We start from the raw sequence: 18,930 nt of genomic DNA on the forward strand, positions 1-18,930 counted from the left end.
TTTGTGTTTAGCTTGTCGTTGTAAATTATAATTTTTGCAACCAGCAGATGTTGTTTTCACTATGAAGATGTTGTGAATAGTAATGTTATGCAATACTAAAATATTAACTTAATTTTAATTTAGGATGCTGTTAAATTATTCAGAGCTTGCTTATATATTTATAAAAACATTCAGCACTTCTTCAAATATTTTTATATAGTATAAATCACAGTTATAAAATCAAACACATTATAAAATCAAAGATGCAGCTCTAATAACATAGTACGCCAATGTGAATACTGCCGCTCTCTATACTAGGCAAGGCCTGTACCGCGGGGGCAGTAGCAGTGACATTCGCGGATTAGATTGCACGGTATAATACAGGTAGAAAAAAATGGCATTTAGTACTGAATTTAAGCTCTAGAGACAATAAATATTAAAAAAAAACTTTTATGCGTTAGGTTGAATACTTTACTTTTAAACTCATAAATATTGAACATTTTATGTACAAAATACATTGTTGCACGTTATTAGCAGCTATCGATTTTTACCGCAATACTCGTATATAACATCCTACCTTTTTAATAGGAGACAAAGAGTGTCTATTACCGGAAAATTATAAAGGAGGTAGTTATTAAAAATGTGGCGTAAGTTGGGTAATGTTAACAACACAATAAAGAAATAATGTAACAAGACTGTAACAGACCTGTAATTTAACAAAATTATAAAAAACTCAAAAATGAATGAAAACCAAAATTGTAACTGCTGTTACATAGCAAGGGAGCGAGGGAAGAAATAGAAGCCAGATATGAATGTAAGGAAATGGTAAGAGAACGAAAGAAAATGTGAAGCATGGAAGAAGAGTAATAGAGATTATTACGGAAGCGGAGAGTGATGAGAAAACACAAATTGAAAAAATTAAATAAGAAAGTCTCCGTTTTCAATATGACAGAGGGTGCGAGAGGCCCAGAGGAAATGAAATTATTAATTTTAAACTTTCTATTATCTTATTTTTAAATTAATGTCGCCCTTAAAAGTGTAATCCTATTTATATTAATGATTTTTATATTATTATTTTGATGATGATTTATAAAAAGAAATTTATATATAGCTTTATAATATAAATAGATGTATATTAAAAATACATGGCCTCTGAAACCATAAAAAAGTATTCGCTTCATAATTATCGCTCCAAAATGTCAGACAGATTATTTTTCATTATAATTGGGATGCTTTGATGCCCGCCGTGTAACGAACATACCGCCGCGCTTAATCCGTACGCATTTCATTTATTACATTCAATGACAATCATTCGTTGGCTCTTAGCGGTCGCCGCCAATGTTCTACTGATTACCTTCAAAAGAATTGCATACCACCCTCTATGGTGACACTAATTAAAACGTGTATCAACGGGACGTCGAATAATAACGAATAGTCGATAAAATCACCTCCCTCTGAACTGAAGAAAGGCCGTCCACGTAGTGAGCGGTAAGGGGGGGGGGGGAATCCGAAGATCCTGTCCAAAAAGATTTTCTATCGGAAGATAAAGATAGCACCTATAAGAGTCGCCTTGGTAATTTATTCATTGAATAGCTTAAAAAAGAAAAGGATGGTAAATTCAAAATAACAACTTAAGCGGTACGCGAAGAGAGACCACAGAAAAAATTGTAAAAAGATGAGAAATTTTTTATAAGTGAGCAATATTTTACCAAAAAAATGACCTTTTTTATAACGAAAACTCTAAAGAATCTTTGCAATTAGCTAACAGAGTACAACATGGGCATTATTTGACTTCAGCGATGGCTTGGAGCAGCCGTCCGCTATGAAGCAGTAACGGCACAACTGTATCTTGATATTAGTATTTCGAGAAGGTATTTGTGCCTTTTAAAAACAACAATTGATGGCATTGTACGTGCATGACCAAGATTTATTATTTCAACAAAACTCAGCGGCGGGTCATAAGGCTCGATCCACTTAATCTTGGTTAGAAACGAACGTTCCGGACCTCGTCAGAGTGGTCCCCTGCAGGCTGGCCGCCATCTACTCCCGAGTGTTATCCACTGAGTTATGACTTGTGGTCAGTTTTAGAGAGTAAATCTTGCTCTTTAGATGCGCCATGATAATTTAGAGTCCCTAGAAAATCCATACCATTGACAGTGAAGAAGTTGAAGTTGAAGTTGAAGAAGAAGGAAGAGTGCGTGGTGCTTTTGATATTTGGCTTCAACGTTTAAAGGATAAAAAATATATATTTTTAATGATTCCATATTACTGCATTGAACAAACATACTATATTAATATTAAATGTTTAGTGCAATAAATACATGTCGTTTTCTTCGTTACAATATTGTTGGTAAGACTAAGTGATTATATTGCTAAAGCGATGTACTCGTATTTATATTTATGTATAATTAATGTATATATTATGTCCCACTGTTTGAGCGCGTGTTTATTGCGGGACGGCGCGCGGCAGGTCATCGCGGTGAGCCCAGGGGGAAGGCAATGACTTGGGACAAAGATTGGGCATCTATTTGCTGAAAGATGAAGGAGAAGCAATATGATATTAGAGACACCTAAAATTAACTCGATTAATAATATTATAAAAAAAGCTAGTTTTCAAATATATCTTGTTTAATAAACCAACGAAAAGTACGTTACAAAAATTTTAAAGAAACTTTTTCGATTCGACTTTTCTTTAAGAATGCGTTACTTATAAAGGTAAAAATAGTAAGGGCACATTTTCCTTATTACCTTTATCAACTTTCATATTCAAGTACACATAGACTTGGCCTGAAAGTGTTTCGCTTCCGTGATTTTATTGAAAGCACTCACCTACAAGCTGAGTTAAGTAAAAAAATTACTTACATTTGTCGTGCACGCTATGAATCTTGAAATGTTTCTACCGTTAAAACAAAAATTTGACAAAGCATGTATTATAATTAAATAAATATAATAATAACTACTCCGGCCTCGGTCACATTGGCGAGTGCCACATACCTTTAGTATTTTGGTCTTATGTCTTAACGGTTTGATGTAATGTCACACTGTATTTAATCTGTTGTATGCAGTTGTAATGCTGCTGACTGGTGTGATGTGGGAGAAGCAAGAAGTGGCGATGGGCGCGCCATATAGCGCGCAGAACGACGGTTGCCTCGACCACAGAGCTGTCAGCGTGGCGTAGGCGCGGACATCCTATCCCATGAAGAGGGCAGACGACCTTGTCAACGTGATCGGACGATGGTGAATGTAAGCCGCAGGACCAGTGCGGCCCCACGGGGAATCCAGCTCCGAGGCCCACGCCCAGCTGTGAACGTTTGTCAGCTGAAACAATCACGGTGACCATAATATTGTCGCCCGAATTCAAACTTAATTGACTGTACACAGTAACGGTCTTTTATTTATTTACTTTGTTGGAGATGAACAGCAACAAAAGGCAGTAAGAAGGTGCAAACTTAGAAATATCAAATTAGTTACAGCTCATTAAGAACATTTACTAAATCAAAGTCATGTAATGACAAAACAAAGAAAAGTTTTACCAAACAGGGATCAAAGATCCAGCGCACCCTGCAGAACAGACAGCAACATGTGTTTATTCAATAATTTAGAATTAAGTTTTCTTTTAAAAGATACGAGAGAGCAATATCAATAATATATGGATCGTGGGCCTCACACGTTATGTATAAGGCTGCACGTTTACCGATAGTTGTATTAGCAGTTGATAAAAAGAGGAGATATCTAGAACCAGTTACTCTGATAATGGTCATCGTTTTCAACAAATTTTTAAAGAGAACCAACGCCCACAAAAGTAATTTGAATATAGACGATAATTTCGTTAAATGAATACCTCTCGTTTGCCAATGTGAGGTGAATGCGTTCAAAATAATTATAGAATAAAATTAATTATTGTTCTCTTTCTTTTCTTATTGGCTCTGTACTCCTAGATGATATTAGTATGTCACATTTCAATGGGGTTTCATAGTGTTTCACTTTATATAGTGTGATTGAAAATAGGTGTAAAGGTTAAGAACATTTTGCTGACACATAATATATATTAACCCGTTTACAGCTTTTACACCGACATCGAATCAGCCTGATAAAGTAAATTTGACGTGTGTTATTTCTAAAACACAACTTGCGTTCGAAAATCAAAAATAATTGTACTTTGCATTGCTTTCGTTACTCCCGGTATATAACTATACTCGTATTAATTTGTCAATAAAACATGAATTTCTCGGTAGCGGACAGGGCATGCAGCGACCTAGTTAGTCGCAGAGGTGACCGCTCAGTTCCCGGTATTCGGGCAGCTCGCCCGGGCTCCGGTACCAACGGCCTCGTGGCAGCAAATACGTTTTCCGATAACGCGTAGTTTCATCAAATGCAGCTTCGTGTTCGAAGGAAATTTAAATTTGTTTTACCTGTTTTAAAACCCTTTTTCGATTAACATTTACAATGCGTGGGTATGAAAATTATCAATTACATATACTCGTATGTTGTTTCGTTACAAGTATCAAGTGATGAATTCTGTCGCACATAATGTGTAGCTCCGGCTTCGGTTGCGTCGAGCGCGCCGACTAGACCTTATTAGACGAGTGCGTGCAGCTGCAGTCACTTGGTCGTTCCATATTCACTTATCTAAGAAGAATAATTAGGTTATGATATTAAGTTATGTCCTAATGTTTATCTATTAACGTATACAGACTTTACTCAATGGCTTCCTCCGCATATGATTCTCGACTGTCCTTGTTCAGCCACTACATCATGAACGGAGATTTGAGGATGGTTTATGTATTAAATTAATTACATACATTTTGATATTATATTACTTATATTATATTATAATATATTAACTATGTAATAAATTAAAAATACTTGATTAAAGTACCGTACTAAGATTGAGTTTTTCTTATATGTTTCTATATGCTATGTGCAGATAGCGCGTATCGAACACGCGTCGACGCGTTGGACGTTCCGAGCGCATGGAGCTTTCTACAACATGCACAAAGCGGATTTCTGAACAGTTGAGACATCCTGCGAAAACTAAGAAAAAGTTTTGGTAACTGGAAAAATGGATGGTAGACGACCAGGGCACCGCGGCCCTGTGCGTTTGTCCGACCAGGTTCGAACCACTTTCAGCACAGATGGTATAATATAGTCACAAGAAAAAAAGGTATAATGTAGTGTACAGAATCTTTTGAATAGAGTCAACGATGAAATAGAACAAAAAATAAATAGATAATTTGACGATTATTAAGAGTTCTGTTAAAAGTTCTAGTGGTGAATAAATAAATACTTTTCTTTTCTTTCCGAAAACAATCATGATGCTCTGTAGTGCGAGAGACGAAGCTGGGATTTAGGAAACACCAAAGCGTATATTTGTCGATTGATAGTATCGATCGTGAGCTAATGTTTAACATTAACATTAGGCTTATAATGTAATAAAATACTTAGTCACTTTCCAGAATAAAAAAATTACTTACACTTTAACATACTCTGTGGTTTTTAAAACTATATAATTGCTTTAGCTATGATCTCGTTTCTGACCAGCTTCCGTTTTCCTCGACGAGTAACCTCATTACTAACAGCATTTCCGTTAACCTTTTTTATTTTCTCTCGTCTGGAATTTGCCAAAATATAAAGTATTAAATTTAAAACGAAGAATGTTTACTTAATTTAAATATATGATGAATCATAAAAATTAAGCTTTGAACGTAAACCTTCACGAGTATGGGCCACTATTTTGCCACTAATATGTAATTTTTTAATTAGGAAAAAAAGACCAAACATTCTATGAAAAAGTTCACTGAATTAAATATATTAATCATTATCATTTCAATCGTGGGTTATCCACAGCTAATCAAAAGTTTCCTCGTAGATTTCTGTTAGGATCGATTGGAATCGATTTTATGAAGTTGATTCCGATAATCTTAACAATAACGTCTGTTCGTCCGCCTGGTGCTGTGTGAAACTTAATACTCCAGACCTGGCCAAAGTATATTTTAATTTAAAATCGAACGATTGCCGAAAAAAATTACACACAAATATAAAATTAATTGGACTGTGGTCTACAAAAATCTCAAAGAGTCGCTGCATAATGAAATTCAATAACCACGCCGCGGTCAACCTGCCCACTGAGCATGATTATGGTATATATATATATATATATATCTCCCGTTGACATATTTGGGGGAGGCCTATGTCTCGCAGTGGGCGCCTATCGGCTGAAACAATTTAAAAGCGTATTACTTTACTCAATTACTTTAGAGATGGGTCAAATTCTATAAAGCTTGTAATTTATTGCAATGTTACGGAACACCTAAACTATAAAGATATTCAAGAGCTTTATATTGTGATATTAGTCACTGTACTAATAAAAAAAAAACTTTATAAGCAAGTGGTAATAAAAAATCAATATCAACTTAATCACACTATAAATACCATAAAATATAAATTGACAATTTACATTTTGATCTTTTGGTAATTCTATACCTTAATACTATTGTTAGCGCACAATATATATAACGATATAATATTAGTCCGCAAATATATATTACACAAATATTATAAGTAAGGAAAGGACCAATATACTCGTATAGCTACCTCCGCCATGCAGCAGTAGTCGTGCAAATATTATAGAACAAACATATTGGATTTGAAGTTAAAAGTTCTAACAAAAAAAATTCTGGTCAAATAAACAAACAAAACATCAGTTATATAATACACTACGTTTTTAATTTACGTATTATCAAATAATAATGCGTAATTAAGTATAATCAAATAATAATGAATCGTTTATTTTGATATTATAATAAGTCCGTTCCGCAGCGACATTTCAAGATTAATAATACATATTTTCCTCAACCAAATAAAGATTCGTGGTAGATCGTGGTGTCGTGGTTACATTTTAAGGTGCGAATAAACGTTTTATCTGTTGAAGATCCTCGGTGTTTAAAAGCAGATTTATCTCCAGACCACTGACTCTAAATATTACAAATTATTAAATAAATATATATCTTTTCCGAAAGTACAAAAAGCGATAATGAGATTGATGAATAACAAATCCCCGGGCATTGATGGACTACCGGGAGAGATATGGAAATACGGAGGTGCAGATGTACAGAGACAGTTGTACGACTTCCTCTGTAAGATCTGGGTGCTAGAACGCCAACCTACTGAATGGAACACAGGGATAATATGTTTCATCCAGTACAATTCCCGCAGTAAAATTGACCAAATCTTTCTTCCCCGTTAGATCATGGAGAAGGAATGGGAGTATGCTCAAAGCATCCACTCATTGTTTGTGGACTTTAGGAAAGCTTACGATAGCATCGATAGATCTGCGCTGTATAATATTTTGTGTGGCTTTAACATACCTGCCAAACTAGTCAGGATGGTCAAGACGGTAACATCAGAGAGCATTATGCGGGTCAGAGTTGGCGGTGAACTCACAGAAGAGTTTGCAGTAATCACAGGACTTAAGCAGGGAGATGCCCTGTCACATTTGCTTTTTAACCTAGTTCTGGAACATGTCCTTAAAAAAGTGTTTGCGACGGAAGGAGGAGTAAAATTGGGAAAAGAGCATAAGGTTATAGGGTACGCAGACGATTTAGCGTTAATGGGTGAAAACTGCAACGAAATCCAGGAGTCCGCGAAAGCACTTGAAGAGGAAACCACTAAAGTGGGTCTCAAAATTAACACTAAAATAACCGAGAACCTCCACATGAAACGATACAAGAATAAGCCTGTTCAACGAGATGACCTTCATGTTGGAAAAGTTTCATCTGCGGGAGTGGCGAAGTTCCGGTATCTAGGCTGCACCATAACGAATGACAACATCAGAGAAGAGGAGATCGATATCCGTATCCAGAACTCGCCGAGATGCAGTGCAGCACTTCACAAGGTTCTAGTGTTTAGGCTCCTAAGCAGAAGTACAAAAGTAAGAGAAGGACCAATATTTAGCCACTTCCGCACATGCAGTGGTAGTCGTGCAATGAAATGCACCACCCGCCAGCCCGCTGATAAATGCGTATGCGGCAAACAATGCGAATCACACAACCGCCACCGCCAAATTACAGTACACGTGTTTCACCCCTCCACGGGGCATCTTCAGGAGTTATGTTACACCGATTAGTGCCAAACACAGAGTGAGCTCAGTCCGTCGCCGCTTGTTATTTCTATGCCACCTCCTACCCCCCTTTACTCAAAGTCACGTGACCGATCACGTGGGCTATAAGTAGTATGGGCGTAGTAAGTAAGTAAGTAATTTAATTTAAACAATCTGTAACTAAACAAGACATTTTTAAGAAAACAAGTGATATTAATATTTTATATTAATAAATATGTACGTAATATAATTATCAGATTTCTTATCATAATATCATCCATAACAAAATATAATTGTTAGATTTCTTTTGTATATAGTCAATGAGTACGAGTATGTTATTTAAAGAACCGTATCAAGTAATGAGTTAATGAACAATTGAAGCTCTGACATATACTTAAGTAAAACTATTTATTTTAAACATGAATTTTTAAATCAAAAGTTTAGACTGTGCAGCTGCCGGTTTAGACTTTGTGCAGCTTCATCGAAAATGAGCCCGTGGAAACAAAGGTCCACGGACTAAAAATTTTACCCTGGACATCGTACCTCAGTTACGACGAAGACGTCCACACGCAGTTTGGTGGTTTTCGGTTGCTCGTGAGCCACTGATGGGGCGGTAGGGAGGGTGGCAGTCTTGCCTCTCGGGTAAAGTGGCTACGCCCAGGCTGGGGTGGCTGGAGGCGAAGAGGCAGAAAAGGTTTCGAAATAGGTTTAGAAACTTTCTCCGCGGAAGTTGAGGAGGTTGTTCGGACGGCAACTTTGGAAGGGAGGAGGTTGAGAGGTGGCCTGCGCGGCGTTTTTTAGGCGTCTTGGACAGCCCCTGTAGTTGGCGAAGGGGCCTTCGGTCTTACAGAGGACACACGCGGGTGGTGTCTCTGTGACCGCGGGACGGGGACAGTCTGTAGTCCCGTGATCCCCTAAGCACTTGACGCACCGGGGGCGGGAGAAGCAGTTGCGGGCCATACAGCTGGCATCTGTGACACTTGCTGACAATGCCTCCGCGGCCAATGTTTCGCGTCGATGGTGGGGATGCCCGCTTTCTGGAGGTCGTCGACGACGTCGGCGGGCTCTGTTTCGAGCGGGAGGCCGCGGATAACGACCCGAAGTGGCTTATCCGCGGGGAGAGCGTACGCGTGGAAGGAGATGCCTTCCTCACGCAGGTGGCGGGTGAAGCGACGGTAGTCGTCTTCAGTAATTGTTCTAATCATAATACCTTGAGAGGTATTTTTAGCTTTCGCTTTGTCCATCTCGTTGACAAGAAGCTTTCTACGCTTGTGGAGAAAGACGGGCAGGGGAGGTTTGGACCCGTTTTCGGGAGGGCCTTAGGAGGCCACTGGTTAGGGTTGGGAGGACGGTTGCTTAGGAGCAACCATTGGAGAGGGCTTGCATAAGGCTTTTTGGCCGGGCTAGCCGATGGGGAGGCAGTTTTTGAGGTACTGCTGCGGTGAGAGGGGGAGGGTGCGGCACGAAGCGGCCTCTTCCTCTTGCCGGTGAGTAGGGCTAAGTCGTCGGTTCAGGGGCCAAACTTCGTTCCGTCAATCTCCATCCCCGAGTTGGAGCCTAGACACTCGGACCCGGAGGTGTAGTCCGACGAGCCGTCGCTCAGGTGTGGGTCCTCGACGGGGAGGGATTTTCGCTCTTCATAGCGGACGATGGTGTCTGGTGACTGCGGGGAGTCGCTCAAAAAGCGTGTGTGACGGTCCTTGGTGTGTGCCTTGTACTCGACCGGTTATGTCATGGCCATCTTACGACCGAAGATGATGACCGGAACCTCGCCGAAAGAGGGCCCGTGTAACGGCGCAGGTCGGACTACTCAGCACCTCCCTGCTGAGCGGCAGGAAGGAGGGAAGAACACTGCGAGCACGGAACGATAAAGTGCGCGGGATCGCAGGAGTCTAAATGAAGTGACCACTCCCAGGTCACTGTGGGCACCCCTGTGCCAGACAGCGGTGTCCGGCGTGAAGTAAACCCGCGTTACCGAGCGTCACAACGCGTCGGCAAATCTAACTAAGCTCGGCGAAGACTGAACACTAAACAGTCGTACGGATGCGAAATCACCCGGTGTCCGTAAAACGCGCTGATGGCCCTAGCCTTACCTATAAATATTTTACCTAACTCTATAAGCAACTCACGCGGTGGCATCGTTGGGGGGGGGCAGTACCTTGTCACACACGGACCGCGGCCCCTCCCCGGGGCGGAAGGTAATGGCGACGACGCGCGACCGGGGTCGGAACAGATGTTGACCGAGCACGTCGGGTGCGGTTTGCTTCTTGAATTGGCATGACAAAGGAGCCGTCCGGACCGAAGCGACAGGAGCAGCGCAGCCTGCGACCGTTCGCAGCCGAGACACGTTCGAACGCTCCAAGCGCTGAGCTCGCAATGGCGTGGCATTGGCATTCAAACAATATTCTCTATTTATTTAATTAACAACTAGCGCGAGTTTTGACAATCAAATGTCAGGAATAATGTCGCATAATGAGTAATAAACATAATGAAGTATGAATAAAAAAACATAATACAACACATAAACTGTTATTATAATAATTATGTTACAAAGAATTAATATATAATGTAAACTAACTGCACTTAAATAACTGTGCGTGAGAAAGATGCAAATGAATTGCTCGTGTTCAGCGGCAGTGGGCTGGGCGTCGCTCATGTAACCGATGGCCGTTGGGACCGAAAGGTTCTCGACTGGTGACCACAAGCCGGTGGACGCGTCGTAGGTAGGTCCTCGAAAAAGGGAACCGGGAACATGGTTGCGGTATGCGGCAGTCGCTGCAGCGGTAGCCCTTGACCGGTTGTATATCCCTAGAAGGAACCCATTCGCTCTGGTCTTGAACACTTCTAAGTTATAGTTGGCTGCAAATAATGACGACGGTTACTTCCACTTCTTGTCTATTCGCGCTATAAAAGAACTATCGAGTCGCTTAGTGTGGATGGAAGGGATTTTTACCTTGTACCGAAGTCGTGACTCGTACTGGCCAGTCGTACTGACTTGTCGTCCGATGGACGAAAGCATCTCCTTTCGGAGAGAATCATTTGGTATAATTCGGACGCACGCTCTCCGGAATGCAGAGTATCGCATGCAAATACGCTGGCGATTGTTCGCTGATGCTCCAAGGTCTGAAGCTTCGAATTGTGGCGATGCGGTGCGCAGAGGACGTTGCTGCACACCCTCAGGAAACTTATATGTCAGATGTGGCTATCGTATATAAATAATACACAATGTGTAAATTCTTTAAGATTGAATGCCAGGAATCTAACCCGTGACTTGTGATCGCGTGTCTCACTCTAACGCTTGGCTGTGGGGATGCGAGACCAATGACTTACATTTCTCAATCAATAAATCATTTTTAGTAGAATACAATAACATATAAGGAATTGTTAAAATAAAATTGTCGTATAAGGTTTTATGATAAATAATAGTAGTAAAGACAGTAAATCAATTGCATAAAACAGTTTGGTAGTATTATAAATTTAATGTAAATAAAGTAACATAAGCAATGTGTAGAATAAACTTTACCAATAATTTAAATTACCCAATTAATAGATCAATAAAACATACATTAAAATATTGTACGGAAACGAAACGTAAGCAATTAAAAACGTTAAAATTGTTGTGAAAACCGGTATTTTTAATAAATAATAATTATTTACAATGAGGTATAGGTATGTGCTTACCTATTTATTTATTTATTTAAATATCTCTTATGTAACGAGAGTATCGCGGCGAACTTGACGCCGAAGTCGTTTCCTACCAGTTAACCGTTTGAGCGGTACAGAGAAGAAGTAATGAAGTTCCAATAAGTGAAGCTCGTAAAAGAGAAAGAAAAGAAAAATAATGACGAAGATAAGAAATACTTAATATATGTACGCTACTGACTACTAGCGTCTATGATGGTAGGTAATTATAATATAAATCATATTTTTATATATATCTTCATATATCATTTAAATAAATATAATAAACTATAATACAATAAATTAATGTTATGAAGTTAATTTATGGCAGTAAAATAATAATAGCAAAACCGCAAGTGACACTTTCAGATACGAAAGATTTCGTGCGCGTTTGTTTTTCCTCACCTCTGACGTTGCGCTTTCACACAACTTAAGTTATTGTATGCCAAGCAAAGCAAAGTTAATATCATGGTAGCATTACTCAAAATCTTTCAAAAATCACAAAATGGTATCGACTGCAAGATAGACTGGCGAGAAACTGCCCCTGTTTTCCTGGCTTATTTCGGGAAGGGCGAAAGCAAAATCCCGCCCAACAAAGGCGTTCAATTCCTCACACAATCAACTAGTTAAAATTAAAAAACACACACACACACACATTTATATAAAATATCTTCTTTAACCTCAACTATATGTTTTTATATCCCTTTTTATAGTAATGGAATGGCAATAAACTTTTACATACAATTATGGCTACGGAACATGTTCACTATTTCAATTGTACTTAGTTTGTGTAATGTAAGTAATATCACAAATTATAACAACAATTATTTTAACAAACAAAAAATGGTGAAACCAAAATGAAGTCTTTTGATCTCCACATTCATGATTCGATCGCGAGAAAGAATCCTGGGCAAAGCTCTCTCCGTGGGCTATCGGCCGGGCACGAGCTCGCGCTTGGGGATCGAATTGTTTCATCAGAAACATTATCACGGAATATCAGTAATTGGGCAATCGTTATTATACGTCCTATTAATAATTTGTTTACAAAATTTTAACGACCAGATCAGGGGATACCAACCTTTTTGATCAACGGGACAATTTAAATGAGAAAAAAATTTGGAGGGCTATGACGTAACAAATATTTAACAAAACTTTATTTATAAGAAAAATCAAAGGAGATAGAACAGAAAAACGAATTTACTTGAAATTTTTAATGAGATTTTTGGCGCTGTTTTCTTGGCACTAGTTGTTCCATGTCAACAGGAGTTGCTGAGGCTAGATTCAGGATTAATTGTTTCGGTTTAGTATGCACGATCACTATTATATTATAATTGATTTTAAACAGGAAGTCGACGAAACATGTTAAAATTAAGAAACGCTTTTCGGGCCGCATAACCATACATACATATTTTTTGTTATAAAACGTCATTGTTTTCACCTGAGAACCAGCTCTTAACACCGTTTCATCAGATTTTATATTTATTTGTTTAACTTGTGAGGCATAGCACAGCTTCTGATGCCACATATTTTTTTCAATACATCATCATCATTCAAGCCGACGTCCACTGCCGAAGATTGGTCTCCCCTATGGATTTCGTGAAGGGCCGGATGGCAGCGACCGCCTTACGTCTTCTGTCTGTTCTGACTGTCTAAGTGTTTCGGATGAATATATAGAGCTAATGCAATATATAGGAGGTTCACTGCTGAACATAAGCCTTTTTTATAGACTGAAAGTAAGACCGGCTGGCAGCGGCCTGCATAAAGCGTCTTCCGATGATCTTTACACGGCTATCTGTCCGCCTTGCGGGTGAAAGTCTCGTCCTTCGCTTGCCGGTGTACGTCTCCGCTCCGGAGCCTCGGCACTCCGGCTGGTATGAGTTCTGCGAATCACTGCCGCTAGTAACGATGCGCGCGCACTCAAAAGCCTCCGGTGCGCGTTTCGGAAATGAATAGTTTGTATGGTTGCTATGGTTGTTTCAGCTCGACATTCCTATGTCCCTAGTTAGTTAGTCGAAATAACAAAAAATGTGCAGTCAGTTCCTTATCAACATTTTTGGCTATAAATTTTTATTTACGTAGATTACGCATATTCAACAGCAAAGAATAATTACAACGACATCTAGAAAAATAGTAACCACTGCTATTTTTCTTGGTTTTACACAATGAGGAAACTTAGAAAACTACTCACAAGATAAAAGGAGACATACACACGATCAGTGTCCGTCACAAGATTCCTCTTTTAGCACGTTTTAGATGGTGTGGACGAATAGAAGGGTCCAAATCCTACAAAGAAGTTACTCAACAAGCTCTAAAGGATGTGTAACAAAGTGAACAAACTAAAATTTTCTTATCTTAAAGTCGATAAACAAAGAAATTGTTTATGTGTTTGCGCTGTGCAACAATAAGCACATAGATTGATATTAAAAATATCAATTTCAAATTCTTTCATTCCAATATTTTCGTTTTATTCAACCTACGCGGAGTAGGCAATAAAAATGTTTTTTTCCTTTACTCACTGCGACCATGAGGAACATAGAGAGTCTTACGTTGAACTACTTTTCCCCCGCCTTGATTCCAAGGTTCGTACTGTCTTTTGTGAGTTAACAATATGTGCTTTAAAAATATTTTATGCAAGATTTATACTTAAAGGAAAAATAGTTTGAAAAAATGCATTTTTATTGAAACTCTTCAGTTCCATTAGTCGTCGAATTACGTAAAACTAGTTCTTACCTGACTTCAGTCCTGTGGAAGAAATTTTCTTAGTAACATAATGTTAAGAAAGTTTCAGAAACATCTCGATGAGTTAGTATAACAGTGTAAATCTCTGATAAAAATAGGTAACTATAATTTATAAAATAGTTGATAAATAAATATTGTCTAAAAAAAGAGAGAATAACAAAAACCAAAGCTAACGATTGCCCCGTAAACGACGTTTTCCTTTATCGAGAATTCTGAAGCGCTATTGATTACATCTATTGTATACCTCCTTCGAAGAGATAAGTCGAAGGTAATGATTAGTAAAACAAGGCTGCGTAATTGAAAGGTTGATTTTTGTGATAGTCCTTGTTACATTTTTAAATAAAATATGTTAAATATGAAACGTTATCAATAAACTTATGAAAAAAATATATATAGTTCTACATCCTCTTGATAGCTATATATGTAGTGAAAGATAAATTTATAGTGAAAGCTTATAGATATAAAGGCTTTAATAGTAAATGTATAAAAAGGTTCAAAAATTTTACTCCTATTTCCAATCAATCTGTATATCACTCTGAAATATCAATTCATCTTTTCTATTGAAATGCGAAAGACCAATAACTTCAGAAGGTACTATTTCAATTTGCTTGGATTCGGTTTTAGTTCACCTTGTTTCCCTTAGAGCATGGAGGCCAATTTCGATCAGCTTGGCCAGACTGGACTCCCCCAAGGCGCTGGACCCCAGGCAGTACAATTTTAATATGTAGTAATCCGAAATATAACCACTCTTTTTTTAATTATATGACATTATTACTTATTATTTCTGAAATTATAAATTTTCGGCGAAGGTGTATCATACATTAATTGACGACAAATAAGTTATACGTTAACACATTTAAAGCTGTTACACCCCTAACCAATCATCACGCGTACAAAAGAGGAGAGCGGCTACATTTAAACTAAACTAAACTTTAAAACATTTCATTAATAAATTCGCAAGGCTTTTTGCAACAAATACACTTAAATTTTATTTATGTTTTCAATAAATACATTTCACTTATTTTTTTATTTATGCCCCAGCATAAAACCACTGACAGAATAAATTACTGTACACGTATATAAGACTGTATTGGTTATAGGTTGTGCTTATCTTTCTCTTGTTCTGTACAACAGTGTTTATGTCCGTGTGTGTCAGCGTACGTGGTTTTTTTTCATGGTCCCCGCTATTGGGGACCTCCCTTCCACCCCGATTTTTGTGGGAAAAGGGTTTTATATACCTTCCTTATTTTTTTCACATCTGTTTTTTATTTCCATTCTCTACTTTCATACTTCACATTATCTCTCTCTCTGTCCTTTTACTCTGCAGTTCTATCTATCTTTCTCTTCCATTCCGTTCCGATCGTCCATCCGCGAACACTGCAGTTATGTCCAATGCGGTTAGCGTGTTTCCTCTCCTTCACGTCGGACATCTTTTGGATTATTATTACCTATAATTATTGTGTTTTTCTTCTCCAATATATATCAACGACAGGCGATTCAAGTGCTGTGTTTATTTGTCATGTTTTTTGGAAAATGATTCGAGCTAAACAGGAAGCATGAACTTGTAAAACCAATAACTTAACAGCGTTGTGTTCACATACAACAAAGCCCACAGAGCCGGCTAGCGTCACGGTCCGGGGAGAGGGACGGCGGTGCCCGGGCGCGGCTCGTTGCGTCGGGGCCGTCGGTGCACGCTCGGTGCGAGCTGCTGCGTCCTGTTGGAACCCTGAAGTATATCGTAACGCATATCGCGCAGTGGACAGCCCGTTATAATCCGGATAAAATGACGATGACGATTTATAACTAATCTTCTATCTATAAATTTTATCTGCAATGAAAGGTGCCTGTGAATGCAACAGAAGCAAACTATAAATAGTTGTCACAAAAAAGTATTACTCTTGATACCAAAAACACTGAGACAAATATGTTTAATTCACCTATAGATATGGACAAACAATTTGCGTATAAAAAATAATTTATTTTTTGCAATAAAGCATCAATATATAGATTTGAATCCCCGTGAGGTCCCTCCGCGCGGAAGTCGCGCAGCGCCACGTCGATCCAAATTAAATTCTACCTGTCCCGTTCAAATGAAGCCTTGCATTGTAACGGCGATTGAACGGCCGCTGCTCCGGCGGCACGGTTGCAGAGCAGGGGTGCAAGTTCGACCCCAGCGTTGGCCAGAGCGTTCATTAAGTCCGCATCTTTGTGCTCTCCGTGGCATTGAGTTTCCCCGCGCGCTGCACAAATTGAATTATTTGATAGTTGAAACTGCAATTGGAAAGGTCTCCTCGCCATGACTTAATTACATTCCACAATTTATACAGAGTTGGACGAAATAAAATGTAAAAAAGTGACCATTGCCAATCTGTTTTTGTGCAAATAATTTATTTCTTGCGGTTGGTTCGGTACGACTTGAACTTATTTAAAAATTCAAAAGTACTTAATCATGTCGCATATTAGACGGCGCCTAGCTGCCCTTGTCGCGGGCTCGACGTCTCGCTCGCACCCAGGGCTGGCCTGCGTTCACTGCTGTCAGTTCGCGTGCTTGTCTTGAACGAATCCCTCATATCTGTGTCCTCTGCAGCTATATTTTCCTTTCGTCTTTACTTATTAGTGTTATTTAGAGAAGAAAAGGTGTATTATATCCAAAGCGAAAAAGATTACATAGGTTGCCATTTTAAATAGAGCAGTTTGAACAAACAATTAATCAAAGAAGACTCGACTAATCATACACAAAATGAAATTTTCGTACGAAAAGACATACTTAATTAATTTTTTTATTTATTTCACAATTTTGATTATATATATATTTCAGTTATTAAATCGACTTTGTTACACAGAACTTTGTCGTACAGAAAGAAATCTTTATTTTGTGCAATCTTTAAACTAATACAAACTCTATAGGTATACAAGATTTACAACTATGCAAAGAATATACACTCACAATAGTAAAGCAATTTTTGCTTGAATATTTTACTCCGTTTAGAGTCATCAGTTGCAAACCTCAAGCAAAAGACGAAACTACAAGTAGTGTCCTTACACTCCGACGTCAACAAAAAGGAAAGTACCATCATAATATAACTGAACACATGAAAAGTGTATTATATTATTTTTAGGTGATGCTTTATAAATATATAAAGATCACTTTTTTATTTTTCGCGAAAATGTAACAAAAAAATTAAAGCAATTTCGTGGTAAATTTTACCTAATCATTGATTAGAAAACAATACATTTTACCCACGAAAACAACGAACGTATTTGGTTGCGCTAGTTACGATAGCTGTACAATTCAACAATAAAGGCTCGAATTCCACAATTTTCATTTGAAGCACCTGCATCCGGCGGTGTAACATTGGCTTTGCCCGGGCAGTTGCCGTGCCGACGCGTCTGGATGCAGCTGACACGCGCTGGTGTGCGTAGCGGATTATATATACATTATAGCTTCGCATGTGTGCGTGATGCTTTGTGAAATATCATTAATATTATTGGTTCGTTTTCGCTTAGTCATTATATTGCAGATTCGATTATTGCGGCGCGTTGTTCAATGAGAAGTCTGACATACACGAATATTTAACTGGCCGAACGCTACACGGGGATCGTTTTTAGCATCTTTGCATGTCTATGTCATCTATGACAAAGAGTTTTGCAAGTTAAAGATTTAATGCACTGTAATAATTATGTAAAATATTTTTATTGGAGAAACAAAAGCAATAAAAGCCATTCGATCTATGGTAAATTTCACATATAGGAACCAATGTAGGCTATGTTACGTATTACGTTGGTCATTGCAAAGATGCTTCTGACTTTTTGCCAGCATCGCTGTCTGCATCAGCGTCGGCGCTTGATTGGCGAGCAGCGGCGACCGCTGGCTACGTGAGGCTCTTGCGTCAAAGCCACGGGTCGGCAAGCGCAGCGTAACACTTCCGAAGCTTTTATGTTTAATCATAATGTTCTTCAAGAGTCCCTGCCTGCCTGCCTATGTAAATAAATAAATAAATAATGCGTAATTTGATATCGATTCTTGTAAAAAAATCGGAGGAAAAACCTAAAGAGAAATGAACTTTCGAATAAAAACTGAAACCTAACACCGATATTTATGTGAAAGGAACGAGCAACGTATACCGTCTGCAACGTAACACTGGCCCTTTTTTATTTGTATGACATTGCCTTTAATAATTTTTTTCGCCTAAGCCTTTCATCACATTACTGCCTGATATTTGGGTCGGCAGCAGGTACGAAAGTATTTAAGCTTATCTTTTTATTTATTTACATAAATTTTAATTATTATACTAAAAATTAAATTTCAATATTTAAACTTTTATAAAAGTTTGTACACGTAAATCCAGATAGAACAACAAAGGGTTTTAACAACATAAAAGTACTAGCAGTGCAATGGGTCGTCTCATCACTCCCGACAATTTCTACAGACA

Source organism: Battus philenor, unplaced genomic scaffold, assembly GCF_028537555.1.
Source record: "Battus philenor isolate CCGP_79_NKW_IND1 unplaced genomic scaffold, ilBatPhil1.0.hap1 SCAF_2, whole genome shotgun sequence".
In the NCBI taxonomy this organism is placed as follows: domain Eukaryota; kingdom Metazoa; phylum Arthropoda; class Insecta; order Lepidoptera; family Papilionidae; genus Battus; species Battus philenor.